General features: G+C 43.4%; 1 protein-coding gene across 4 annotated transcripts in view; it reads left to right on the plus strand.

The window, feature by feature from the left end:
* Positions 1–463: 463 nt before the first annotated feature.
* The window catches only part of RERE (arginine-glutamic acid dipeptide repeats), a 437,697-nt gene continuing 410,899 nt past the window's right edge, over positions 464–27,261 (plus strand). For all 4 annotated transcript variants that reach the window (XM_081215086.1, XM_081215082.1, XM_081215088.1 and 1 more), the window contains exon 1: positions 464–1,328. The gene's annotated coding sequence lies outside the window, so the exon portion shown is untranslated. The remainder of the gene's footprint in view (positions 1,329–27,261) is intronic.

Below are 27,261 nucleotides of genomic sequence, written 5' to 3' on the forward strand. Positions count from 1 at the left end.
TGTTGAGGAGCATGGGCTCTAGGCACTTGGGCTTCAGTAGTTGTGGCACGTGGTCTCAGTAGCTGTGGCCTGCGGGCTCTAGAGCGCAGGCTCAGTAGTTGTGGCACACAGGCTTAGGTGTTCCGCGGCATGTGGAATCTTCCTAGACCAGGGCTAAAACCCACGTCCCCTTGCATTGGTAGGCGGATTCTTAAGCACCGCGCCACCAGGGAAGCCCCTACCAATTTCTATTTTCTTTTTCTAATTAATCTTTCCATAGACTTATTTTGAAGACGTTAATACGCATCAGAATTTCGAGTCTTTGAGCGAATCGTTCTAACCCACTCCCGGTCCCCCCAGGGACATGAATCCGCGTCTTAAGTGGCTGAAAAGGCAAACCGTGACCCTGGTAATAACAGGAGCACTGGACTCCAGCCAATCCCGCCCCTGGGACCTGCCCGCTGCGCGCCCCAGCCTGGGACCCGCACAAAGACACGGCCGGCGGGGAGCCCAGCCCACCGCCAGGCCGCCTGCTGGAGCGCGCGCTCAAGCCTGGCCGCCGCGGAGCCAGAGCTCTGCCGCTCCCCTCCTTCGTTTCTGCTCATTTTATTAGAAAGAGAGGAAAAAAAAAAAAAGAGAGAGAGAGAGAGAGAGAGAGAGAGAGAGAGAGAGAGAGAGAAAAAGAGAGAGCGAGCGAGCTCGGTCTCAAAGAAGTCCTGCCCCTTCGCCCGCCCTCCGCCTCCCATTGGCCCGGCCTCCTCATGCGTCACGCCGGGACGCGCCAATGGCGAGGCGCGATACTGCGAGGTGGGCCGGGCCCGAGCGCGGAGTGGGCGGTGGGTCGGTTCAGCAGCCCCGCCGCGGCTCGGCCACCATAGCCGAGGCGCCGCCGCTCCTACAGACGCTCGCGAGCCGCCCCCCGCGCTCCTAGCCTCTTCTTCCTCCCGCACTCCCGAGACGCTCGCCCGGCTCGGGTCTCGCCCCCGCCTCCGCGCTCCTTTCCCCTCGCTCGCCTCCCACATTGTCTCTGCCTCGTTTTCTCTCCTACTTGAGGGGGAAAAAAAATACACCATCATCCTCCGGGAGCCCCCTCGCCCTCAGAAAAACAAAACCAGACATGAGCCTGGGCTCCCGTTCCTGAAGGACTGGCCGAGCGCGGAGCCTGGTGGAGCCCGCACGAAAGGTCACGGGAGGGAAGCCCCCGCAGCCCCCGGCTCTGTCCCCGCGGCCGGCCAGCCCTCGGCCCGAGCCCGGCGGCCCCAGCCCCTCGGGCCTCCCGCCCCGTCCCCCCACTTTCCCAGGAGCCGGCCGAACACACCTCCGTTAATGGTGTAGCGCGTCCGGGGGAGGTAAGTCTGCAAGTTGCCCGCGCGCGGCGTCTGCCCGCTGTTGTGGCCCCTCGTTCTGGGCGCGGGCGTGGGGCGGGCCGAGGGCTCGGCATGGAAGCCCGGGTCCCGGGTAGGGGCCGCGCACGGCCGGGGCGGGCGGGAATAAAGGGCCGGGGGCCGCTTGGCCCTGTGCGGGCCAGGTAGCTGTCCCTCTCGCCCGCTGACCCCTGCTCTTTCTTTGCTGCTTAGTCCTGCTCTGGTTTGACTTGTTTGAGGTTAAACTGTTTCATGTGACTAAATCATGGGCTGAACTGGGGGGCGGGGAGGCGCGGAGGGAGGAAGTCCAGGACCGAAACTGTGAATTTCTTGAATGTTTGTGGATTTGGGGGTCTTGGGGGAGGACTTTTCTTAAAGTCTCATTTTCACATTAGGGGAAGATTCTTTGTGTTCGAAATCTCTAGTCCTTTGCTCTGTGTGGTTCTTGAATTTTAAAACCAAAAATCACTTGCGGCAGCAGAGGATTTTTACTATCATGTTTTAGTTCAGCTCTCTGAAGGAGAGTGGCTTTTATTTTTATTAGTATTATTATATTTTTTAAGGTTTTGGAAAGAAGAAAAAGTAGTTTTACATAGATCGTGTGTTGGGAGGGAGAAAGTATTGCAGGTTTCCTTTGAAACTGGTTGCTTGAGAAGTTGTTGAAAGGAAAACAGAATGATTCATTGTTGAATTGTCATTTTCCTCTGCCTCTTTTCCAAGGTTTGCTTACAGTTTTTTTCTGGATTACAGACTTCAGACATTGATTTCAGCAAAATGTGTCCTTGAGAAAATGGGTGTTTTAAATGTTTGAGTATGTGTTGCTATTTTAAGGTACATTTAGAAAGTAGTTTTGTATGAATCCTGAAATAGTTTTCTTTTTTCTCCAAAGCATTTTTTTTAAACACAAAAAAGATAACTAGTAAAAGGGTCACTCGGTGAATTGCACAACAAACATTTTAATGTAACACAAATTAACACGTCCTATGTTTAGATTTGAAACAGTTTCCATAATTGCTTTCCATTTAAAGAGAGACCTTTTTGTCTGGTGTACACTGGTTTCTGTAGCCTCAGTCTGTTGGGGGAGGGGAGAGAGGATGGATCTATACAATAGTAAAATCATCTTTGGGTAGCTATTTCCTTTCCTCGATTTGTTTGCTGAGTTAATTCCACCGTAAATTATGAACCAGTTTGGATTTCGATGGCCTAGGCTGGATGGGAAGCTGGCTTCCAGCTCTCCCTGTTGTTGAGGTCGAAGGGAAAAAAGGCAGAGGCAGACATACAGACACACACACACACACACACACACACACACACACACAAAATACCAGGCAGAGGGCTCATTGTTCTTCCATACACACATTCATTCTCTGTCTCCCATATTTGGGACTAGGTTTGCACAGACAAACAGCTTTTTTGGGAGAGGGGAGAGGAGATGGAGGAAGAGTGGGTGCTTTTCTTCTTCAGTTTTCTTTCACCCATCTTCTGTCTGGCCTTTTTTTGCAACCTTGTTAAGAGGTAGAAGAGTACGTCGGAAACTAAAGGACACTCAAAAACATGTTCAGAGACTCCTCTTTTCCATCACCCTTTCTTGCCTTTGCAGCCCCTGGTTTCTACTGTTCTTTCTTTTTTGTGCATGTAAAGATAAAATCCCTCATTATATGTCGTGGCCTTATAGTCAGCTTTCGTATTCCTCATTGCCCCTGACTTTGTTGGAGACAGTGATTTGTTTAGTTGACTGTAGCTGTAGTGAATGTGACCAGGGTCGTCTTTTCTAGGTAGAAGTAGATTGTCTCAGTTAAGATAATAAAGATTGTATTCGAGGTTAATAGTTAGCAAAGTGTGTGTGTTTATGTTTTGACATATTGGTGGTGGTCTGAAGGTTTGATAAGACAGGTATACTGGCTGTTGAGCTCTCTGTGTTTTGTTTTGTATTGTTTCAAAAATCGGGGTTATAAGAAAAGATCTGGTTTTCTGCTTTTGGGGCTAATGTAGAGGCTTCCTAGAACGCTGGACAGGGAATAGGCTGAGAAGAGTACACCTGGGTTAGAACCCAGCTCTGGGCCAAGGATGCAGGTTGGTGTGAATATTGTGGGTTGCAGAGTAGCGCCTTCTACTGGTTAATTGCCTTGAAGGATCCGGAAGAAGAGGATGGGGGAGGGGATTAACCTCTGAGGCCTAATGATTTTCTTTTGAACACAGTTGTAGTGCTTTCCTGCAAATGCCATTTCCCTGAGTTACTAATACAGATGCTCTTTGACAGGCACGGCTGCATTGAGGCTTTTTATGTTACTGGCTGTCTTGAAATTAATTTGTTCTATTATTAGAAGTATTTATACATTGTGACTTCCAAGGACTGTCTGTCTTTTATGAGAAATACAGTTTGCCTTGAAATATTAAAAAAAGTAAGGGGGCTTATTTGTGTTCTTGGTGTCTGAAACTCTACATACTCTAGCAGTCTTTTTATTTATTTATTTGGCTGCGCCGGATCTTAGTTGCAGCATGCAGGATCTTTAGTTGTAGCATGTGGGATCTAGTTCCCTGACCAGGGATTGAACCCGGGCCCACAGCACTGGGAACTCGGGAGTCTTAGCCGGTGGACCACCAGGGAAGCCCCACACTAGCAGTCTTTAAAAAGTTTTCAGTATCATTAGTAAAAAGTCAAGTAGACCTACCCTATAGAAAAGAAAAATCCCAGCACTGGACCCAGAGGTTTTCCCCCAAGATTTAATGGGGGTGGGAGGGGTGAGGGATGGAGGGGTAGGAGAGGAGCTCACTGAAATCAGCAGTTTTGCATATGTAATAGTGCTGTACTGCAGCAGTGTTTCCAAGAGTCATATAAACAAAATTAAGTCTGATAGGATAAATTGTTCTATGGATTAGAGTAAAAAAAAAATAAGAGTCAAGAGAAGATGCGAAATGAGTATGTACAGATTAACACAGAAGGCCAAATTCCTGCTCAAAGGCTTCTAAACCAAGGTGTAGTTTCAGAGATAATCTGCTTGATAAATACCTTGAAGAATTCTTATTATCATACGTCCTACCCATCTCAACTGTTTTAAATATAATGAAACTGTTAGAGAGGTTTGCAGTGGCAAGGGGGATTCAGTGTAGAATAAACATCTTCTGTTCCAGACTGGCTGCTCTTAGGAATGTGATTTCTGATTCACTTTGCTTTCAAAGCTTAGAGTGTAATCTCTAAAGCTGTGGATCTTTTACAATGAAATGTGAACAGGTCAAATGTATTATTTATTCAGCAAGAGTAGAGTCAGGTAATTTCAGTCCCCTACAGTCTCTGCCAATGTTTTGTTACAAGGTAACTAGAATAACTGAGAACCAATTCACAACAAGAAGGTAACCCAAATCAAGAAATAAATGCACCAGTTACTTTTTCAACTTTGACTTAATGGTTAGTCATAAAGTTTTAAAAAAGTGAGACGGTAATCATTGTCAGGTCCTGCAACAATTATATGTAATATTGGACAGAAATGTGCCAGGTGCTGTAAACACACACACGAATATGGCTTGTGCCCTTCTAAAAACCAGTGTATGTTGAATATTATTATGGATTCAGTAAGCAGCCCTTGCTTTTAAAATTAGTTTTGATTCTCTAACATCTTGTTCAAATCTCAGTAATGAAAATTTACGTAGTAAAATAAGTTGTATATACCCAGTTCTTTGGGGAATTTTGTGCTCCTAACTGCTTTTGGCAGCTTCTTTCGTAGTTGACTTAAAGGTTAAGATAGCAGAAAATTCAGGTGTTTGAGTCATTAGTGTAACACAGCTGTGAACTTCATTACACACACACACACACACACACACACACACACACACCCTGAAACAATACACTATTGTCTGAGATAATGTTTCTGATAATGTGCTCTAGTTCGTTGTAGGGTTTTTCACCAACCAGGAATTTCTCTTGAATCACAGTTAAGTAATTGTTAATAATTAATATGTTGGTAATTATTCCAAATCTGTAGCTCTACTTGTCCTAAGTGTGATTTTGGTGAGCCTGTTGGCTTGTGCTTAGTTTCTTGTCTAAGAGAGTTCTAGTGTTTTTTAAATAATGAGGAGAAAATAGTTAAGATTGCTTAAGACATTTTAGTGAACATTTGACCACAAAAAAAACTCAAACATGCTGAAATACGAAATCTATTTACTAGATTGGATTTTGTTTGGAATTGTGATTTGTGTAACTTGTTGGTTTGGCAAGCAATGCACGATGTAATATGTGTCTGTACATTAGGTAACGAGGTCAGTAGGACTGCTAATACTGTATGAGGTTTTTTGGTAAGGTGACCTGTTTGTGCTAGTGTAAAATTGTTGTTTTTATTTGGTAAAATTTGCCAGTATGTCAGCAACATACTTAACTGTGGACTATTTCTTTATGTGGTTATGTTACAAAATGATAAGACTTCTAATTCATAGATCACTTGGTATTTGAGGAATTCTTACAGCCTATTTCTCTTGGGCTTTTGCAACAGAAGTTGAAGCTACGGGTCATATCCTGATTTTAAACTAGTTATATACATGTGATTTGTGAGGGTTTTGTACGAGGAGCAGAGAGTCTTCCAAGTCATTCTCACATATTGGGAAAAAGTGGAAAGATATTTAAACTTCGAGAGGCCTCACAGAAGCACCACAGGTTCAGACGGGTCTTGTGGATGCTAGAATGCTGTTAGGGGTATGGATGCTGCCCAGCTTTAGTGACCCGATTACCGCCTCAGTGGGAAGAGTTTGTTGACTGTATGCCCTAGTGCCAGGGCAGTGTATGGATGTCCAGACACTGTGTAGCATAAGGACACCACTCATAAGGGCACAGTGTTTGCGCTGTGGGCCTGGACTAACCTGAAGGAGAACTCGTGAGCAAGCATGGCCGTGCAACATCTCGAGGCAGAGTGTTGGAGCAGCACGGGAGAGCCCCTCCTGCAGAGACCCATTCCAGCACCCATGGCCACGCTCAGCAGAGACACCTACGGGTGTCCACCGGCTCCCAGAGGTCTGATTCCTGACCCCCTTGCTTCTTTGGGGGGTGGGGAGCAGGAGGCGGGTAGAGTTTCCGTGGCACTTAGTGTGTGGGGTGAACACAGTTTAGGAGTGTGAGACAGCTGGAGTGTGGGCATGTGTCTGCATGTATGAATTTGGAGAAGCTGCCTGGGAGGCTCTGGAAACCTCTCCCTCCCTGGGCAGAACCTGGCTACCCTGGGGAAGTGTATCCACGCTAGAACAGCTTGGCTTGATTCCTCATGGGGTGGGTAGACTCTGGCCACTGATTTAGAAATATATTTGGTATATGAAAACATCACTCAGGTGAATTTAAACTAGATGCTCCTGGGACTTCCCTGGTGGCACAGTGGTTTGGAGTCCACCTGCCAATGCAGGGGACACTGGTTCGATCTCTGGTCCAGGAAGATCCCACATGCCACGGAGCAACTAAGCCTGCGAGCCACAACTGCTGAGCCCTCGTGCTGCAACTGCTGAAGCCTGCACGCCTAGAGCCCACGCTCTGCAGCAGGAGAGGCCACCGCCATGAGAAACCCGGGCACCGCAGGGAAGAGTGGCCCCTGCTTGCTGCAACTGGAGAAAGCCTGTGCGCAGCAACGGAACCCAATGTAGCCAAAAACAATAAATAAATAAAAACAAATACATTAAAAAAAAAATGAACTAGATGCTCCTTATTAAAGGCAGAGCCTGTGTTCCTCCTGCCCTTTCCCTCCTCTTTCCCTTCCCTCTCCCTTCTTCCTGGGTGGGTCATCGAACGTGGCTGAAGGGGCATCACCTGGCTGAGATGCTGCCGTCTCTGGCAGGGCCATCACGTAAGGTTGTTCAGGTGGAACAACAATATACTAACTTCAATTTCTTATTGAAGAAAGGCGTTCTTCTCTTGCACAAGGCACTGAACAGCCAGAGCTTGACCACCTCATCCTCTGCTCTTCACTCAGCTGTTGTATCTCCGGTTTCTTCGTGTCTTTGTCCCTCTGCTTCCACTTCCACTGAGGACTCTTAATATATTTAATTAACATTTCCCGAGAAAGAAGATCTGATAGGGTGTTAGTTATCATCACTGTTGGTAAAGGGTTTGGGATCAGGCCGCCTCTTAAGCTACCTGCCTACCTTCTAGATGGTGGGGTGCTCACACCAGCTCTCAGTGAGGTGCACGGTAGGAGCTGAGAGGGTGGAAGGCATTCTGAGCCACGGCCTATGGAAAGGACATTTTTTTTCTTCTTTTCTATCCTGTCACGTTTTTTCCATCTTCATTTTCCCTGATATCTGGTGCAGCTGTTGTTGCTTTTGATAGCTTATCTAAGTTTATTTTCCTTTAAGAAACTGTACATAATCATCAGTGGTAGTCAGTTATATGTTCTCTTCTTTAGGTGAGATCATTTTATTACATTTGTCTTGTTTTATTTCCTACGAATCTCCTCATCTACTTGTCTACCTACCTGCTTACCCAATTTGGTGTTTCCCAAACTATATTCATGGCATACTGAAATGCTGCAAGTATTTTAACTGTTCTAAGGTCAAATAAATTTATAATGCATATTAGCACCCTAAAGCCTTCAAAACTTAGGACTGTGGTATGTAGAGGGTTTTTGTTTGTTTGTTTTTCCCTTCCCCAAAGAATACCTGTGATGTTTTAATGAGAACCACTATTCTGTAGAACAGTTTGAGAAACACATGTGAAGCTAATCCTTTCTTAATCAAGTGGCTTTTGTCCTTTTTTCCTTAATAATGAAGAAGTCAGTTCTGGGTGTCACTGTTATAATGCTTTGCCGCTCTGTACTGTTTTTCTTCAAGCAAGTTTTCCACTTTAGTCTTTCCAAGGGTACAACATAACTACTGTTTCCACCTTATACATTTGTCATTCTGGAGTTACTTTTGATTGTTGCATCTGTTATCGCTCATTCTGTCTTGTAATCAGGTCAAATCAATATTTTTCTTTTTTACCCTGCTCCAGTAGCTATACTCTTATTCAAGATATAGTCACTTCATTTTTGGATAACTGCAGTCACTTGTATAAGCACTGGTCTTTTAACAAATAATAAACGAAAACCGGTACTTAACTATGCAGTTCACTGAAGTAAGCCTTATAGGCATGTAAAGATGAAGAGAGCAGCCTTCTAGAAATTTTCTCTATACTGGCCATCGGTGTACACTTAACTGTTAGAAGATAAAGGTAAGTGTTTTAGGGGATAAACAACAGGGTTCTACTGTATAGCACAGGAAACTATATTCAGTATCCTGTGATAAGCCATAATTGAAAAGAATGTGAAAAAGAATATATATAAATGTATAATGGAATCACTTTGCTGTACAGCAGAAATTAACACAACATTGTAAATCAATCATACTTCAATAAAATTTAAAAAAATAGGTATTTTAGAGACACAGAATACTCTGGGGTTGTATTAGTTATGGATTGCAGCGTAACAAGTTACCTCAAAACCTGGTGACAGCACGGTAAAATTCATTATCTCACAGTTTCTGTGGTCAGTAGTCTGGGAGTGGCCTAGTTGAGTGGCTCTGGCTCAGAGGTCTCTCCTGAGGTTGCAGTTAGGATGCAGCTGGAGCTGCCATCATCTGAAGGCTTGATCGGGGCTGGAGGCTCTGCTTCCAGGTGACTCACTCCCTGGGCTGTGGGAAGAAGGGCCTCTGCAAGAAGCCTTGGTTGCTTGCCACATAGACCTTTCCATATGGTTACCTGTATGACCTCATTACATGGCCTTTGGCTTCCCCCAGAATGAGAGGAGGGAGGGGAAAGAGAGAAAGCGAGGAGGAAGTTTTTTATGGCCTCGTCTCAGAAGTCACACACTGTCACGTCCATCATAGTTTACTAGTTAGAATCAAGTCACTAAGTCCGGCCCACAGGCAAAGAGAAGGGAATTAAGATGCAGCTCTTGAAGGGAGGAGTATCAAAGAATTTGTAGATTTTAAAACTACTACAGGGGAGGCTTCCCTGGTGGCACAGTGGTTAAGAATACGACTGCCAATGCAGGGGACGCGGGTTTGAGCCCTGGTCTGGGAAGATCCCACATGCCACGGAGCAGCTAAGCCCGTGCGCCACAACTACTGAGCCTGGACGCCACAACTACTGAAGCCCTTGTGCCTAGAGCCTGTGCTCCACAACAAGAGAAGCCACCGCAATGAGAAGCCCATGCACTGCACCGAAGAGTAGCCCCCGCTTGCCGCAACTAGAGAAAGCCCACGTGCAGCAACGAAGACACAATGCAGCCAAAAATAAATAAATACACGAAAAAAAAAGCTATCACAGGGATTCAAAGGAGAGAGATACAGAAGATTAAAAAAAGGCTTCCCCTTTGATTAGTTATCTTCAAGCAGTGCTTTACTTTAACTAGCAGGTAGTTGCTGGTTCTAAGAGGAGAGGGATGTGACCATAACCTCACATTATTCATCTTCTCTCTCTGCCTTTGTTGAGATACCATTTATTTCCTACCTTCTTTCTGTTCTTGTTCCATCAGATTTCATCTGTTTCAGTTAAAACTGTGCTTAGGACACACTGCCTTAAGTTGTTTTGGTTTGGCTACTCATATTTCCTAGCAATTAAGTACCTTCAGTTCTTTAACCTTTTCACTCATTTTATCACTTCATATCTTGTATTAATGTTTATTCTTTGCATTTGTATCTTATTGTTAATCATGTTCTTTCCATTAGATTGTAAACCCCTTGAAAGCAGAAAGCTTTCCTGTAACTATACCAGTATGTATGCTCACATGTAGAATGGGATGTATTCTAAAAGACACATTTCATGGTGTCTTAAGATGCCATCAGTAGTAAGATGCATCATATTTTATGTACCACTAAGAAATAAAATGCTGCCAATTAAACTATGTAAGACCTGTCCCAGTCCTCATGACTTACAAATGTAAAACATTGTGCGCCTTAGAATCATTGAAATTTGGGCATCTATTTAGGCCGTCTTTCTTTTCACAACTGTGTATTCCTTGGAGGTCATTTCTGAATGTAGATCTTAGAGCAGATGATTCCCTCCCGTTGAAACAGTGTTGTGGGTGGTGTCCCGTCTAACGTGCTACGCCCAACAGTGCATTGAAAGCAGGTGCTACCATAACCCGTAGTCGTTGTAGTTCTAGTTCCCAGAGTAGGTATACCTATTACATATTTTGATTTCTAATGTACTGTGTGTTTTATATGTATATAATACAAAAATACCGGCTTACTGCATCATCAGTTTGACTTAAAAATGTCACCTTTATTTTAAATATTGGTGTTCCTCATGGTTCTGTCCATTAACTCCTCCCTCAGCGCTGTCTTCCAGAGTGAGCTCATTCCACCGAGTGCTTCCAACCTGCAGGTTTATAAATACAGCCCTGATCTCTCTTCTGAGATCTGGACCCATGTTGCCCTCTGTCTCCTCAGATGTCTTCTGGGCACTGAGCCTCAAGATTTACCAATCTGTATTTGTCCACCCATAACTATTATACTATTGTAGCAAAGTAGTTAAGAGCTCTAGACTCAGTTGCCAGCTTTCTGCTTATTAAGTCTGACTTTAGGCAAGTTGCTTACTTTCTGTGGCTCAGTTTCCTCATCTGCAATGTAGGGGTAATAATAGTACTCATAAATTTGTTGTGAGGACCAGTGTAATTAATACATATAAAGTGCTTAAAATGTCTCTGGTAAATAATAAGTGCTCAGTGTTAGCCTAATTTTAAAAATTATTCCAGTTATCATTGTCATCCATAGATCTAGCTTTCCACTATGTTCCGTTTCTTTATCTGCAACGCTCAACAACTACGAGCTATGTAGGAGCAATGGGTCAACTCTAGAGGGTTCAAATAAATTCTAAGTCAGCAACATAAAGTTTTTACTATTCCTTGAATATAGGAAATGCTACGGAACAGTACATGATTAAATATAAGGTGAATGACAGGGCTTCCCTGGTGGCGCAGTGGTTGAGAATCCGCCTGCTAATGCAGGGGACACGGGTTCGAGCCTTGGTCTGGGAGGATCCCACATGCCGAGGAGCAACTGGGCCCGTGAGCCACAACTACTGAGCCTGCGAATCTGGAGCCGTGCTCCACAACAAGAGAGGCCGCGATAGTGAGAGACCTGTGCACCGCGATGAAGAGTGGCCCCCGCTCGCCGCAACCAGAGAAAGCCCTCGCACAGAAACGAAGACCCAACACAACCAAAAATAAATAAATAAATAAAGTGAATGACATATACCAGAAAGTATTGGTGAGGTTCGGGGTGTTAATGAATAATCAGACATCATAACTTAGCTGTCCCTCTTCCTTGTGATGTTCCTAAAGGAGATTTATGTTAAGTAGAATAATGGCAAGTGGGAAATTCAGAGTAGTATTTTATTATTAATTGGGCTTTTGGCCAAAATACCAATACAGAGCTGTCTAGTAAACTGGGTTGGGGTGTGTATTGCTTAAACTTAAAGCCTAGGCAAGGGACCTCCCTTCCTCCTAAATCTCGCCGACTTACTCCTCTGGCTGGCCACTTTACCAAAGACCCAAATGTTAGTCTTCTAGAGCGTGTGTGAGAGAAACGAGCAAGAGCAAGACAGCCATCCCTTGAGTATATCTGTGTGTAACTTTTTTTTTTTTTTTTTTTTTTTTTTTGCGGTACGCGGGCCTCTCACTGTTGTGGCCTCTCCCGTTGCAGAGCTCAGGCTCCGGACGTGCAGGCTCAGCGGCCATGGCTCACGGGCCCAGCTGCTCCACGGCATGTGGGATCTTCCCAGACCCGGGTACGAACCCGTGTCCCCTGCATCGGCAGGCGGACCCCCAACCACTGCGCCACCAGGGAAGCCCTGTGTGTAACTTTTAATCTGCAATTAATATTCGAACTTGTTAAACAAGTCCAATCAGTGTTTTGAACTGTGACCCCATCAGATTAATATTCCCTCCTCTTAGAGAGGTTCAAGAAGGTAGGATATGGAGAGAGAGAGGCGCGTCTTGTTGGTCCACCTTCAGCTCTCTAGTGAGCTTGGTTTAATGGCCTGTGAGAAATAACCAAAAACCGTTGGCTATCGGTCTAGCAGCCCTACATTCTGACTTTTTTTAGGTCAGCCCCTGGGACCTGGGGGGAGGTGCAAAGTGTTTTTCAAATTTAAGGATAAGGTTACTCTTTGAGATGAAATTAATGAGAAATGTCATGTGATGAATTAGATTTGCCATTTGGAAAAGTGGCCCACCATTAATGATAGCTACTGTGGCATTTCGGTAATGTGCTGATTTTAATTTTGGTAATGGGAGTGTAATCTTTGAGGAATATGATTTTATATAATTATGTTAACAGAGCAGAACTGAAGCCTAATCATATTATGCTCAGTCTGAAAGAAGACTGTGACGACAGATGGGGGATGATTAACTTGGAGGCTAGAAAAGAGGCACCTGGAGTGTTGCCTTCAGATTTTGCAACCTCAGGTGCATTGTTCAGGTAAGGGCAGAGCTCAGTGTTCTTTGCATCTAGCATGTGAGGAATGCCGTAGGTATTCATTCACTTGTTGAATGACTGAATGAATAATTTTATTGTGTAATATTATTGATGTTGATGATAAAGGAGATTTGGCTTAATCTTTTAACCCCAAGACATATTCAGGAAGCTGATTTTTGGACAAATTCTTGATAATGCCATTAAAAATTTTTATTTATTTATTTATTTATTTATTTTTGGCTGTGTTGGGTCTTCGTTGCTGCATGCAGGCTTTCTCTACTTGTGGCAGGGGGGGCTACTCTTCGTTGTGGTGCACAGGCTTCTCATTGCGGTGGCTTCTCTTGTTGCGGAGCACGGGCTCTAGGTTTGCAGGCTTTGGTAGTTGTGGCACGTGGGCTCAGCAGTTGTGGCTCGCGGGCTCCAGAGCACAGGCTCAGTAGTTGTGGTGCACGGGCTTAGTGGCTCCGCGGCATGTGGGATCTTCCCAGACCAGGGCTCGAACCCGTATCCCCTGCGTTGGCAGGCAGATTCTTAACCACTGCGTCACCAGGGAAGCCAAACATTTGATTCTTATCATTTATAAATTAGAAAACTATGCAGACATCTTGTAACTATTAATATGATATTGAGAAATGCTTTTATAAACAGTTTATTAATATTCTTTAAGATATCTAGCTTTATAAAACATCTACATTTTTCTTTAGTATTTTATCTGTAATCGCTTAGCACCTTTTTCATAGCTTAGTGGGAATTTTAGAGTCTTTATGGAATCCTTAAGCAGTTTTTACATTATGAGAAAACTCTAATAACTAGGTTTATAGGCATGCTTGAAACAGTCTATACGTTTGTTGATAATGAACAATGACTTTTCTTCTCACAACTCGGGAGAAATTTAATTTTGTAAGTCATAGGACACAGTTTATCTTTCTGTCTGTTGGTTGTCATATTTTCTTTGCCACAGCATACATGTACACAGCGTGCAGTTGTATAATTGACATACCAGTTACTTCTGTCAACTTAGACCCAAAGTTATGAATGTGTTATAAAGTTATAGTGTCCAAGAACTTCTTAAAACCCTGTGTTAAGAAATTGATCATAGTGATTGCCTTTTAAGGAGGCATAGTAGGGCCCTGGGGAGGGGGATGGAGAGAGAGGGAGCCTTACCTTTTCATACTCCTACTGTTTGTCATGTATAGATATTACATAAATACATAAGAAGAAGCTGTGCTTTTTAGTTTTAGGTTCTTTCCATGCTTTTGTTATTAGATGCTATAGTAACACATCAGGTTAATTTATGTATGAACTGGGGTATACACAATGACGTATACACCAGTTGTGTGCCTTTGAAGAATTTTCTCACCAATGAGAATAAGACATGTGTACAGTGGAGTACTAGGTAGAGGAAAGTACCTCAAGGTGTTGGTGCTGTGGTTTAAGAAAGAGAATTAGCTCTGGCTGGAGGCCTTAGGGAAGGTGTGGTGTAGGAGGAGGTGTTTAACCTGTGTTTTGAAGGATTGGCAGGATTTGGACATGTGATAAGTAGCTAAGAGGATTTCAGGCAGGAAGTTTCATGGAGCAAAGGCACAAAGGCTGGAAAACATGGGAAACGGTACATTTGCTGCTTCTATGATGAGGATTATTAAATTGTGTTTCAATTTCCTTTTTTAAAAAAAAGTCTTCAGAAATGTTCTGTAGCAGGTGCAGGCAGACGTAGTTCTTTCAACTCAGGTAATTTATGTTTGAAGCTGTTGCTGGTAGCAGTTCCAACCAGATTGCAAGAGCATTTTGGAGAGGAGTCCTTTGGGCTGATTTCTCTAAGGAAGAACAGACTGGTTCGGCTGGAACAGTAGAGCACTGGAAAGACAGGGGTCATTGCCTGGGGAGACTTAACACCAGGGTGAGACTGTCTGAGAGCCTGATGCATTGTAATTAAATATAAGTTGTAATTATAAAATTAATGTATACTCATTATAATCGATTCATACAGTTCAAGAAGAGTAGTGCCCACTCCCCCAATATTCTTCTAGACGTTTCCTATGCATATATAAGCACATGTGTATATGCTATACGTACTCTCTTGAATTTTGCTTTTCACTTAATACTCCAATCACATTTTTCAAATCAATTGTAATTATACCTCGTCTTTCTTTCTTTTTTTTTCAATCTGCATAGTGGGGCATTGTGTGGATGCATACTTTAATTTCCTGTTGATGGACACTTAGACTGATTCTCGCTTTTTTTTAAAATCCTTGTACCTGTACAATTGCATAGGTGTATCTGTAGGGTAAATTTTTAGAAGTGGAATTGCTGCAGCAATAGGTGTGTGCATTTTTAATTTTCAGAGCTGTGAATAAATTGCCCTCCAAGATGTGCTGGTGTACACAGAGTGTTTTAGGGTTTAGATTTCTTTATCTTATCACCAACCCTGGACATTATGGAAGTTCTTATCTTTGGTAATCTGATAGGAGAAAAATGTACAATATTTTATTTTAATTTTCATCTTAGACCATGAATGAAGTTAATGATCTTTTTATATATCAGAATTTTAAAATACGCTTTTTTGTTGTCTCTCAGTAGTAGAGCTGGGTGGTTTATGTTATATGGATCACTTCTTTCCAAGTACCATTTATTTGTTTATTTAAAAAATAACTTTACTGAGATATAATTCACATACTGTAAAATTTACCCTTTTAAAGTATACAATTTGTGGGTTTTACTCATTTGTTTTAAAATTGAGTGCCAACCATTGCTTTATTATTCGTAGTAAATAACTATCAAGCTGAAATTGAGGTGCTCTCTTTCTTTCCAAGCTCATCAGCATATTAGGCCCAAAATAGGAAATGGGAAATGCAACTTTTCTTGTTATTTTTCCAGTCTATAGGCCTCTCTTAACTGAGAGTGCAGTTGGGCTAGCTGGGTTCCAAATGGAATTAGGCATGAAACTGCTTTGGAATCTCAGTGCTTTGGTACTGGATGGGGAGTGATTTCTTTTAAATAACTTGTAGTTGAAACTGATTTCCAACTGCTAAAGGTGACACAAACTTTTCCACTTTTTCTGAAATTAATAAAAAATACTAAATCTGAAGTGTAAAAGCTTTTGAGGTAAAAAGATTTTAAAAATATGGTAAGTGTTTAAAATTAGTCAGTTTTTTTACATGGGTGAGTCAACTCCTTTGCAGTTACTATAGTCATTTTTTATTTCAGAGATTTCTTAATATATACTAAAGTGTGAGTGTGTGTGTGATAAGGTGATTACGTTGCTTCACTTTAAGAACAATGGTGATCTGGCTTGTGTGTGTTTCTGTTATGTTTCACAGATATTTTCTTGTGGAGAAAAGCATGCAACTGTCACACTGATTTTTTGAGTAAAATCTTTCTGTCCTCTAGCATTGACTCCCATCTGGTAGAGTCCCAGGTAGCTCCTGTCCAAGGACTGTTACAGAATAGTAGCTCTTATTACTGGTCATATCTGGGACCCTCATCTGTATGGTTGTTCCACTTGGGGAAAGATGTTATAGTGATTTTCTATTGATTTTGATAGAACTCAGTTATTCTTTACTTTGATTTTTATAAAGTAATGCTTTAAACATTTAGTTTCCTATTCTTCTTAGTAAAATGTCCTTAAAACTGTGATTCTTTTGCATTTTAATCCCCTCATCTTCTCTTATTTCTCCACATTTTTATGCTTCTTCTGTTTGGAAAGTTGTTTTTGACTGGTTTGGTTTTAGTCCTTTAAATTAAAGTGTCTCCTCTTTTTCTCCCTTGACATCTCTTTTCTTGTTAACAGTTTTTTCAAGTTTTAGGGTTTTTTCTCCCACAATGTCCCTTGGCCTTTGGCTTGTAGTTTTGATTAAAGTGGATTTTTTTCTTGGGCTTTTAATTAGATTTTCTTTTCCTTTAGCTCTTCATAGGGAGATTGAAGATGGTGTTGACTGACACTTGGGTCAGTGGCATGATTACTTAGGGTGAGACTAATGTGAACACTGAGTGGCTTGAATATAGCATTTATCTTAACTTATGGATGTTTCCATTTATACTTGAGGGCAGTTTCTTGGCTTAGAAGCACTGTCCTAAAAAAATACCCAAATAAAATTCTTGTGTGCTGTGTGCATTTGGGTCAAGGTGAGATATGAGAACTGGGTGACCTTTGGGGAAACTGTTTATAACCCTAGAAATAATGTTTTGCTGATATGTGATGTTGATTTGATAGGAGAGAATAATTGGGTCTTTTAAACACACTGTACGTGCTGTGTAATTCATGTTCTTTCTTGCTTCACCAAAATGTCCTGAACCATGACAACCAATGAGCATTATAAATAAGCTTGATTAGTTAGCGTGAGAGAACCTGGATTCTGAATCCACCTGTACCGTGGGTTCGAAGGGTGATGAAGTGCCCTACTTCGTCAGCTGTGGAATGGGGACTGTAGTACATCAACGGAAATGAAAAAATTGATATGGAAATAAATTGAAAAAATAAAGTCTACAAATCTGGGGGCTTCCCTGTTGGCACAGTGGTTAAGAATCTGCCTGCCAATGCAGGGGACACGTGTTTTAGCCCTGGTTCTGGAAGATCCCACAGGCTGTGGAGCATCTAAGCCCGTGCGCCACAACTACTGAGCCTGCGCTCTAGAGCCCAAGAGCCACAACTACTGAGCCTGCGAGCCACAACTACTGAAGGCCACGTGCCTAGAGCCCACGCACCGCAAGGAAGAGTAGACTCCGCTCTCCGCAACTAGAGAAAACCTGTGCGCAGCAATGAAGGCTCAATGCAGTCAAAAATAAATAAAATAAATAAATTTATTAAAAAACTCTCTACAAATCTGAAGTACTTCAGTTATCTTTTTCTCAGGAGCCTAGGCTATTGCAGCTCACAACCCTTACTTAATCTAGCAGTATTTATCTTCTGTAATGTTACTTGTAGAGAAATCCACTGTTTTCTTGATGTATTTCTTATACAAACACTACATGCAGGTGTATTTGTTTCAGATGTTTTCATGCAGTTACTACTAAGTGCTCAGTTAGTGTTCAGCTGTAGTAGAGAACTTAGATGTCTTTTCCTAAAATAAAATTTTTGTTTTCATTTTATGACAGGAGACATCAAAAATGCATTTTATGGGCTTCCCTGGTGGCGCAGTGGTTGAGAGTCCACCTGCCGATGCAGGGGACGCGGGTTCGTGCCCCGGTCCGGGAAGATCCCACATGCCGCAGAGCGGCTGGACCCGTGAGCCATGGCCGCTGAGCCTGCGCGTCCAGAGCCTGTGCTCCGCAATGGGAGGGACCACAGCAGTGAGAGGCCCGCGTACCGCAAAAAAAAAAAAAAAGCATTTTATGAGAGTGATAATGCATTGCCTTTTTCTTCTTTTGTAATAAATGCAGCAATTTAAAAATCTCAGAGATCTGTAAATATATTTTTTGGTGGAAAGATATAATGAGGATGGCATCAATAGGTTGTCTGACTTAGGGGATAGGAGCAGGTAGCAGTTTTTCCTGCCACCTGAATCACAGGCCTGTGAACTTCTAACGTTAAGATCTAGAGAGAGCTAATGCTAGCATGTGGCCCCTGAAATGATTTAAGAGGCTGTTTAAGTTGGTTATTCCAGTCTAACCGCTCAGGAAGGAAGCTTTGAAGCTTTTTTACTTTCTGGGAGTCAAAGATTAATTTGTAATTGAAACAGTTAGTATGGGTCTCCCCCCCCACCCCTTTTAAAAAATGGTCCTGAGGCAGGGGAGAGTTGTCTGGTTAAGTGCTTACTTTTCCCATGAGGTGTTCAGATAATTTGTTTTCTCATTTGGTTTGGATATTTGGGGTAAGTTCTCCCCTTACAAATCAAATTCTGTGGGAACTAGTCATATTTTTATCACTCCTGGAGAAGAATACAGGTGCCGTCAAATTCCTTGCATTCCCCAAATCCATTTTGCTTGGATCTTGCCTGCCTTCTTGCAGTTTTCTAGAATGCTGATTGCCAGTCTTGCGGATGTGGGGCTGGCTTTGATATCCAAGGCATCCTTTGAGGCTGTTGAAGGACCGCAGAGGATGGAAATGTTAAGGTTGCACAGTGCTTGCGGAGTACCACACGCTGCAGATATGCTTGCTGTAGTGATTCATGACCCTGGGAAATTTACGCCTTTGATACTGTTGTCATCAGGGTGGGCCTCAGCCCCCTCTGCGCATTGCTTAGAAATGATTCACTTTTAGCTCCCAATATAAAAATGGACCCCTGCTTCTCTGAGGTACCCGTCCTGTGCCCCTTCACAGCATCTTTAAACCTTCTTAAAATTGAGAGAAAATACTAGGTGTAAGACATCACGAAAAAGAATCCAACCTCTGGGGAAAGTGTTAAGAGAATTGAATGTTGGACTTCCCTGGTGGCACAGTGGTTAAGAATCTGCCTGCCAATGCAGGGGACACGGGTTCGAGCCCTCGTCTGGGAAGATCCCACATGCCGCGGAGAAACTAAGCCCGTGTGCCACAACTTCTGAGCCTGCGAGCCACAACTACGGAAGCCCACATGCCACAACTAGTGAAGCTCACACGCCTAGAGCCCGTGCTCCGCAACAAGAGAAGCCACCACAGTGAGAAGCCCATGCACCACAACAAAGAGTAGCCCCCGCTCGCTGCAACTAGGGAAAGCCCGCATGCAGCAAGCAACGAAGACCCAGCGCAGCCAAAAATCAGTCAATCAATTAATTAAAAAAAAAGAGAATTGAATGTTGCTAAAGCACCAAGAAGGGAGGAGGTGGACCTATTTTGAGCTCATCTGCTACACCTGTTGAGAAAACTTCGGTTTCACTTTAGACACAGTGACAATCGTCTGTCTTCTTTTAGGAGGTAATTGTGTCGGGGTAACTGTATGTGCGCTGTGGCACAGTCACTGCAGGACCACTTACAGAGATGCTCTGTGGGGGGCTTTAGCCTCCTGCTCATGGTGTTACTGAAAAAGGAACTGTGGCCATTTGATGTAATTCTGGACCTGTTGTTTGTATTACGTCGAATTAGAGGTCAGTATTTGAATTTCTCTGTTTTAGTGGATATTATAAGAGAAAGGTCCATAAGAATCACAGATGGCTATGAAATTAGCCAAACACATAGTTAAAAGTATATTTCAGAGATGAGGTAAACCTGTTGTGACTACCTGGTTTCTGCTGGTTTCTGTGAATTACTGACCTGACGTTTGTTTTTAGATGTGTCGAAAAAGTTGTACAACTTGGTACTTTTTCAATTATAAACTTAATGGGTTATGAAAAGATAATACCTGAATTTCATTACGTGAAGAAGGCGCCCTTCTGATTTATCTTTTTCTGTGAAGCTTCACCTTTTCTGTTGGTGATCAATTCTGGGAGAGAATTGTTCTAAGTTTATAGTGATGATGTACTTTACTTATCCTTAAATGGTTTCTGACAAAGGTTTTTTCCCTTCATACTTTGTTTTGCTTGATTTTTAGAGAGTTATTGGTTTGTAACTGATGTCTTTTTCTTAAATACAGTGTGTTCCCTTTTCTTCCCCTGTGATTCCCATGGATGTGTTTAATTTGAAAAAAAGAGATTTCAGAATGATCACACTTTCCACGTACCTTACTAATCATGAGAAGGGAAGCTCACTCTTGTTTTTCTGAAAGGATAGATAAGGTGATTAGTAAGTGAAATGTAATGATTATTATAGAAATGATCTGTAATTTAAGGCTGTACCTTCTAGGAGGCTGCTCTCAGCTAAGTCTCCTTTTCTCTGGGCAGTTGGCGTTTGGTAAGGGAGCATCTGAGTGATACATTGGGCTTGTCGACAGTAATTTTTAGTGTCTCTTGCAGGGCACTGTACTAGGCGCTGGGAGCTCAAAGATGAGTAAGGCGTGTCCCTGCTCTCAACAGAGTTCATGAGCAAAAGGAGGGAGCAGACAGGAATACAAATCACTAAAATACAGTCTGAAAGGAACTGTAGTAGAAGAAATATCATGCTCCAACAGCCCAGAGTGAGAAGCGTACATACACCCTGGACATTTATGTAGCACTTAACGGAGTTACAACACAAGACGTCTTGTTTGTCAACAAATTGGTCCTTCAGCCCCGCTTCAGGCAGCTACGTTTATTGTGGATGTGTGGCCTGGTGTAACTGGGATGAGGTCTTCCTTGTCACTGACAGTTTCCAGGGAGTAGAAGGTCCATCTCTTCTTGGGAGAGGTTGGGCATGCCAACCCGTGTTACACTTAACACCAAATACCTTTCTATATGTTTCGTTTACTTTTAAGAACATTCTCTCAGAGCTGATGGGAAAATAACTTTGTTCATTCTTCCTGAGCCCCTTCTTTGGGGAAAAAACGCTTTTCACATAAAGAAAGAGGAGTCCTGTAGCAGAAGGACTTAGCATTGCCCCTTGATCTTCTCCTCTGCCTTGGGAGCGTGCTTACTTTTTTTGTGGACACATGCTATGAGTAAATTAGGTGCCGATCTGATTGCGTGTTTTCCTCTTGGCGTGGTGGGGGACACAATACTTAGTTTTCAATTCATTCTCTCCTTCCTCCCTAAATAAGAGGTAAAGCCTGACCCTTTTTTCTTCCTGCAAAATGACTCACTTAGTTTTTAGAAAAATTAAGATATCTCTGTATGGAGGATATGAAGCATTGTTTAAAAATAAGTATATTGCATTAACAAAATGACACAAGGATCACCTTGGGGCTTTATTAAACTCCAAGCTGTTAGTCATACCTGTTACTTCCATATTTCTTACTGGCATTAAATCTATTCATTCACCAAATAGATTTATTATTTATTTGTATTATTGTTTCTTATTTGCTAGATAATGCGGAAGGTGCTGGGGAGACTTGCACTATGGTGATGTTTGCCTGCATTAGGGATGAATGAGTGAGTGAATGAATGAATGAATTAATAAAGAAGTAAATCTGTTTCCTGTGCTAGAGGGGCTTGTAAATTCAATCCTAATTGTGTTGTTTAAACCTGTAGTTGCAGAGAAGAAGCTGGCACTGAATTCTGCCCGGCTGAACCTTCCACACAGGCTCTGTCAGCCAGCCAGCAGGTATTGGATGTGTGTTTCCAAGTTTAATACTGATGAAAGTATTAAAGGATATAAACTTTGGCCTTACAGTTTAGGAGGCAAGCCTTGCAAAAATGCAACATTTTGAGTTTTCTAGAACAAAAGTGGAACTACTTATTGTATAGCATAACAAATAAGTTCACATTCAGGCTAACTAGACGTTATTGTGGGTTAAAGAAGTTAACTAAGGATCCATTGAGAAGCTAAGAGGGGGCCTTGAAGAATGGGTGCTATTTGACCAGGAACTGGGAGAGCAGGTTAGGGCAGTCCTAGCAGGGTCAGCCCGAGGCAGGAATGAGGGTGGTGTGTACAGTGTGAAGTAAAGAGAGCCTGGTTGGAGTCACAGATCTGTGGGGAGGAATGGGGTGGGGTAAGTTAGGTGGACCACATGAGCGAGGCTTGGAATGCTCAGCACAGAGTTCCTGTGGACACCTGACAGGAAGCGGGGTGGTGGTGGTGAGGCAGTAAAGTAGCCAGGTGGCCAGCGACTGTGGACGCCTGAGTACTTTTGGCCCCAGATTTGTAATGTGGCGATAGGAGGTACACTGGCCAGTCCTGGGAAAGAAAGACGTGGATGTGCCGGTGTGCTGTGCTAGAACCGCTTCCTGTCCCTGCTTGTATTTGGTCCGATGGCACGATAGACTGGAGGAAAGAGGAATGGCCACAGGACAGAATAGGCTCTTAGCAGTCTAAGTGGTTGGTGAAGAATCACCGTTGGCTTTTATTTAGTATCATGTCTTAACAATTTTTACCAGAGATCCTGCCACCAAATGCAGTAGTTATTATAGTTTTCTAAAAAAAAAAAAAAAAAGGCATAAATCATAGATTATGTATGATTCCGGTTCATCTGTTCTTTTGCCTCTCACCCCAGACACCCACTCTGCTTCATACCTCTTTCATCCGCCCTCCTCGCCCCCCTTTTTTTATGCTCCCCCCTGTTTCTTCTTCAGGTCTCAGTTTAGGCATCATTTCATCTGACAGCCTTTCCTCAGTCAGGGCTGTGTCCAGCTTCGCTCTCCTGCGGCACCTGTCCTGCCTGGGACATCCTGGGTCACGCTGCGCTGTAAGTGCCTGCTCAGCCCCTGCCACCTGGGAGCCCAGAGCTCCGGCCCAGTCCTAGTCTGTCAGGGCGGGCCGGGCACAAGACAAGTGCTTAGCAAATGTTTGAGCAGTATAAAGGTTGGACTTAGTTTTCGTTGTCATTAATTAAGAAAAAAAAAGTCTCCTAAACACTTTTCTCATTATTATTATTTTTTATGGTTGTCTTATGTTTTTTAATGTACGTATTTCTTCATATTTATATATATGTATTGGGCATGTAGGTTATTTACATTGTTCTTTTTTCTACTATATCTAGTACTACTAACATAAACTTTCTTGTACGTACAGCACTTCTTTTCAGTGCTTCTAAATATAAAATAAAGAAAAACCATACACAAAGCACAGAATTATTTTTAAAAAGACGTGTGTGTATTTATTTCTATATTGTGTCTAACTTCATAGGGAGTAGCCTATAAAAATTGCATTTTTTTGGCTCAGATTTCATTTTTAAAAAGTAACTATTTATTTGTTTTTTGCTGCGTTGGGTCTCCGTTGCTGCGGGCTTTCTCTAGTTGCGGCAAGCCGGGGCTACTCTTCGTTGTGGTGCATGGGCTTCTCATTGCAGTGGCTTCTCTTGTTGCGAGCACGGGCTCTAGGCGCGCGAGCTCAGTAGTTGTGGCCGGCGGGCTCAGTAGTTGTGGCTCGCGGGCTCTAGAGAGCAGGCTCAGTAGTTGTGGTGCACGGGCTTAGTTGCTCCACAGCATGTGGGATCTTCCCGGTTCAGGGCTCAAACCTGTGTCCCCTGCATTGGCAGGAGGATTCCTAAACACTGCACCACCAGGGAAGTCCCAGATTTCATTTTGAACAAGGAAAATACACCTTTATTCTTACTGAAATTAAACAAATTGTAAAATGAAGCAACTGTGTTGCTTAGACAGGGGAGAGAGACTGATGGGGTGTATGGGGGATGCTGTGAAGTAGGGTATGCAGGGAGAGCTTCTCTATAGAGGTGACATTTAAGCAGGCCTTGAACAGGTTAAGGAACTGTCCAGAGAATTGGCGATAGAGCATTCCAGGCAGAGGGAACACCAGGTGCAGAAGTCCTGAGGTAGGCGCCTGCTGGTGTGGTTAAGGAACAGTGGACTGGCTCTGGAGAGCTTAGTTGGTGTGGGAGGAGGTGTGGTGGGAGGGGGTGTGTGTCTCACAGGTCCCCGGAGAGCACGGTAAGGCCTCTCTGGCTTTTACTCTAAGTGTAATGGGACGCCAGCGGAAGGTTTTGATCAGGGGTGTGACAAGATCTGATTTCTCTTTTAAAAAGCTACCTCTGGCTGTTGTGTAAAACGACTGTTGCCCTTCAGAGTGGAAGCGGGGAGACTGGGGAGGAGGCTGTTGGCGGCATGCAGGAGAGGCGGTGGGGGGCTTGGATAGGGTTGGGGCCGCGGGTGATGAGAGTGGTCAGGTGTGGGGTCTGGTGAGATGCTGTGTCCTGAGAGATGGAAGTATTGTCACTAGTTAAGGCAAACCACCTCTTGTTGAATATGAGTTAGTAGTGTTCAAAATGCCTTTTTCTTCAAGGTATTTGGTAGATTTTGTAGCCTTGAAATCGCTAAACTGGTGAAGTGGGGAAAAAAACCAGTCAAGGTGAGGGCTGGGACTTGATTGTATTGTTAATCCGTTTGCTGATGGAACAAGAAAAATTCCATAACAGCAGATGTGCAGATTTTCTTCTGTAATGGTCCTTTATGTAATATAAAAAATATGTCTGAAGAGTATATACTTGGGTAAATTATATACTGAATTCTGGTGCTTATTAGTAGGGTTGTGTTCAAGTAGACCCATTTAGGATTAAGTGTGAAATATGCTGCAGCAATAATAAGGAGTGCAGTGGGTGCCTTTCTGCTGTTATCGGAGTCTGCTAACAGGTTGTGCTGTGCTTGGCTGCTCCCTGTTACACTTTATGGTTCATGCTAAGCTGTAGATGTAAATGACGTTCACTCTCCAGCAGTTTCCAAGGCCTTATCTACAGTGATGTTGTATTTTGAGGAAACATTTGTTGACTCTGTAGTAAAGACAGATACTAGACAGTTATGGTTTGCTTTGTTTCTACTCCTCTGTTCTGCACAGGATTTCAGCTAGGTAGAGAAAAGTATCTGACAGTGCTCCTGAGGTTTGTGAAACTGCATTGACTTACTTATGTGAGTGCTTCACACTGATGGCCACTCCTCTTTATCACTTCAGCTGTAGAGAGACAGTAGCTTAGGCCAGGGACACCCTTTAGTGTAGAAGGTCCTGTGGAAAGTGAGGGAAGTTACTCCTCAAGCCACTAAATTGAAGTGGATTGTGTTTTTGTTTTTTTTTTAAACAAAATTTGGTTTTTGGAGTGGGGAATTTAAACTCATGATATCTGCTGTTTGCAAGATGTACGATGTTAAGGCATGGTGTTGAGTGTTTAATGGATTTTGTTTGCTTTTTTTTAACGGTTGGGGTCTTTTTTAAAAAATACATTTATTGGGCTTCCCTGGTGACGCAGCAGTTGAGAGTCCGCCTGCCGATGCAGGGGACCACGGGTTCATGCCCCGGTCCGGGAAGATACCACAGGCTGCGGAGCGGCTAGGCCCGTGAGCCATGGCCGCTGAGCCTGCGCGTCCGGAGCCTGTGCTCCACAACGGGAGAGGCCACAACGGTGAGAGGCCCGCGTACTGGGGGGGGGGAAAATACATACATACATACATATATATATATATTTTGGCTGTGTTGGGTCTTCGTTGCTGCCACGGGCTTTCTCTAGTTGTGGTGAGCAGAGGCTACTCTCTGCTGCGGTGCGCAGGCTTCTCATTGCAGTGGCTTCTCTTGTTGCGGAGCACGGGCTCTAGGCGCGCGAGCTTCAGTAGTTGTGTGTCATGGGCTTAATTGCTCTGTGGCGTGTGGGATCCTTCTGGACCAGGGCTCGAACCCGTGTCCCCTGCATTGGCAGGCGGATTCTTAACCGTTGTGCCACCAGGCATTTAAATAGGGGAATCAGGATAGGCCTGATAGAGAGGGTGGTATTTGAGCAAAAGGTTAAAGGTGGTGCTCAAGCTAGCCATTTGGAGTTCTGGGGTTTGAGCATTCCAGGAAGAGAGGAAAAGCCAGCACAGAGGTGGGAGCAAGGAAGACAGCACAGCTGGAGCGGGACAATAGAGGGGAAGGGTGGTGTGTTAGTTTCCGGGGCTGCTGTAGCAAAGTACCACAGACTGGGTGACTTAATACAACTGAAGTGTATTCTCTCATAGTTCTGGGGGCCAGAAGTCTGAAATCAAGTTGTTGGCAGAGTTGGTTCCTTCTGGAGGCTCTGAGGTAGTATTCATTCCATGCTTCTTTCCTTATCTCTGGTGGCTGCCAGCATCCCTTGGCTTATAGACTCATCACTCCAATCTCTGCTTCTGTCTTCACTTCTCCTCTATCTCATTTCCCTCTGCCTGTCATCATTTTTGGGACCCATCCTAAATCCAGGATGATCTCATCTTGACATCCTTAACTTGATTACATCTGCAAAGACTATTTTTCCAAATCAGGCCAAATTTACAGGAACTGGGAATTTAGGACCTGGACTTAACTTTTGGGGCACCACCATTCATCTGTATTGACTCCTAAGATCAAGTATAGTATGTACTGGTAAGGGAGTAGGGGCAAGTAGATCTCTGGTGCCCCTGGGGTCCTATTAAGGACCTTGACATAAATTGAAATGGGAAGGCCTTGGAAGGTTTTGAGCAGAGAGTGACGTAATGATTTGTATTTTTAAAGGATCACTCTGACTGCTGTATTAACAACAGACTGGGGAAATAAGGAGACAGGTAGGAGGCTATTGTAATAATAATCAATGTGAGAAATGATGGTGGCTTAGACCAGGGTGGTAGCAGTGAGGGAGTGAGAAAGAAGTGTTTGGCTTCCGGATATTTTTTGAAGGTAGAGCAACCATATTTTCTGATGAATTTTGATGTAGGGTCATGGTGAAAGAGAAGAGTAAGAATGATTGCAAGGTTTTGGGACTGAGCAACTAGAAGGATGGTGTTGTCAGGAAGGAAAATGATGAGAAGACTGAGGTGAGAACAGTCGGCAACAAAAACTGCTGAGAAGAGATCAGCAAAAATGGAAAACCAAGAAGAGACTGTAGCTGATAGTAGGTGGCACCCTGGAAGCCGAGCAAGAAAAGTATATCCAGCAAGAGGGGGGAGATGAACTGGGGAAAAACCCTGCTAAACCAGGTCAGGTTAGGACTGAGAATTGATTCTTGGATTTCGCAGTGTGGAGGTCAGAAGTGATCTTCACAAGACTGGTTTCAGTGGAGTCAAGAGCCTGATTGGAGTGGGTTTAAGAGAGAATGAAAGGAGCATTTGAGAGAATATAACACCTTTTGGGAGAATAGTTGCA

The sequence above is a fragment of the Mesoplodon bidens genome, assembly GCF_964165515.1.
Source record: "Mesoplodon bidens genome assembly, chromosome: 2".
Classification (NCBI taxonomy): Eukaryota; Metazoa; Chordata; class Mammalia; order Artiodactyla; family Ziphiidae; genus Mesoplodon; species Mesoplodon bidens.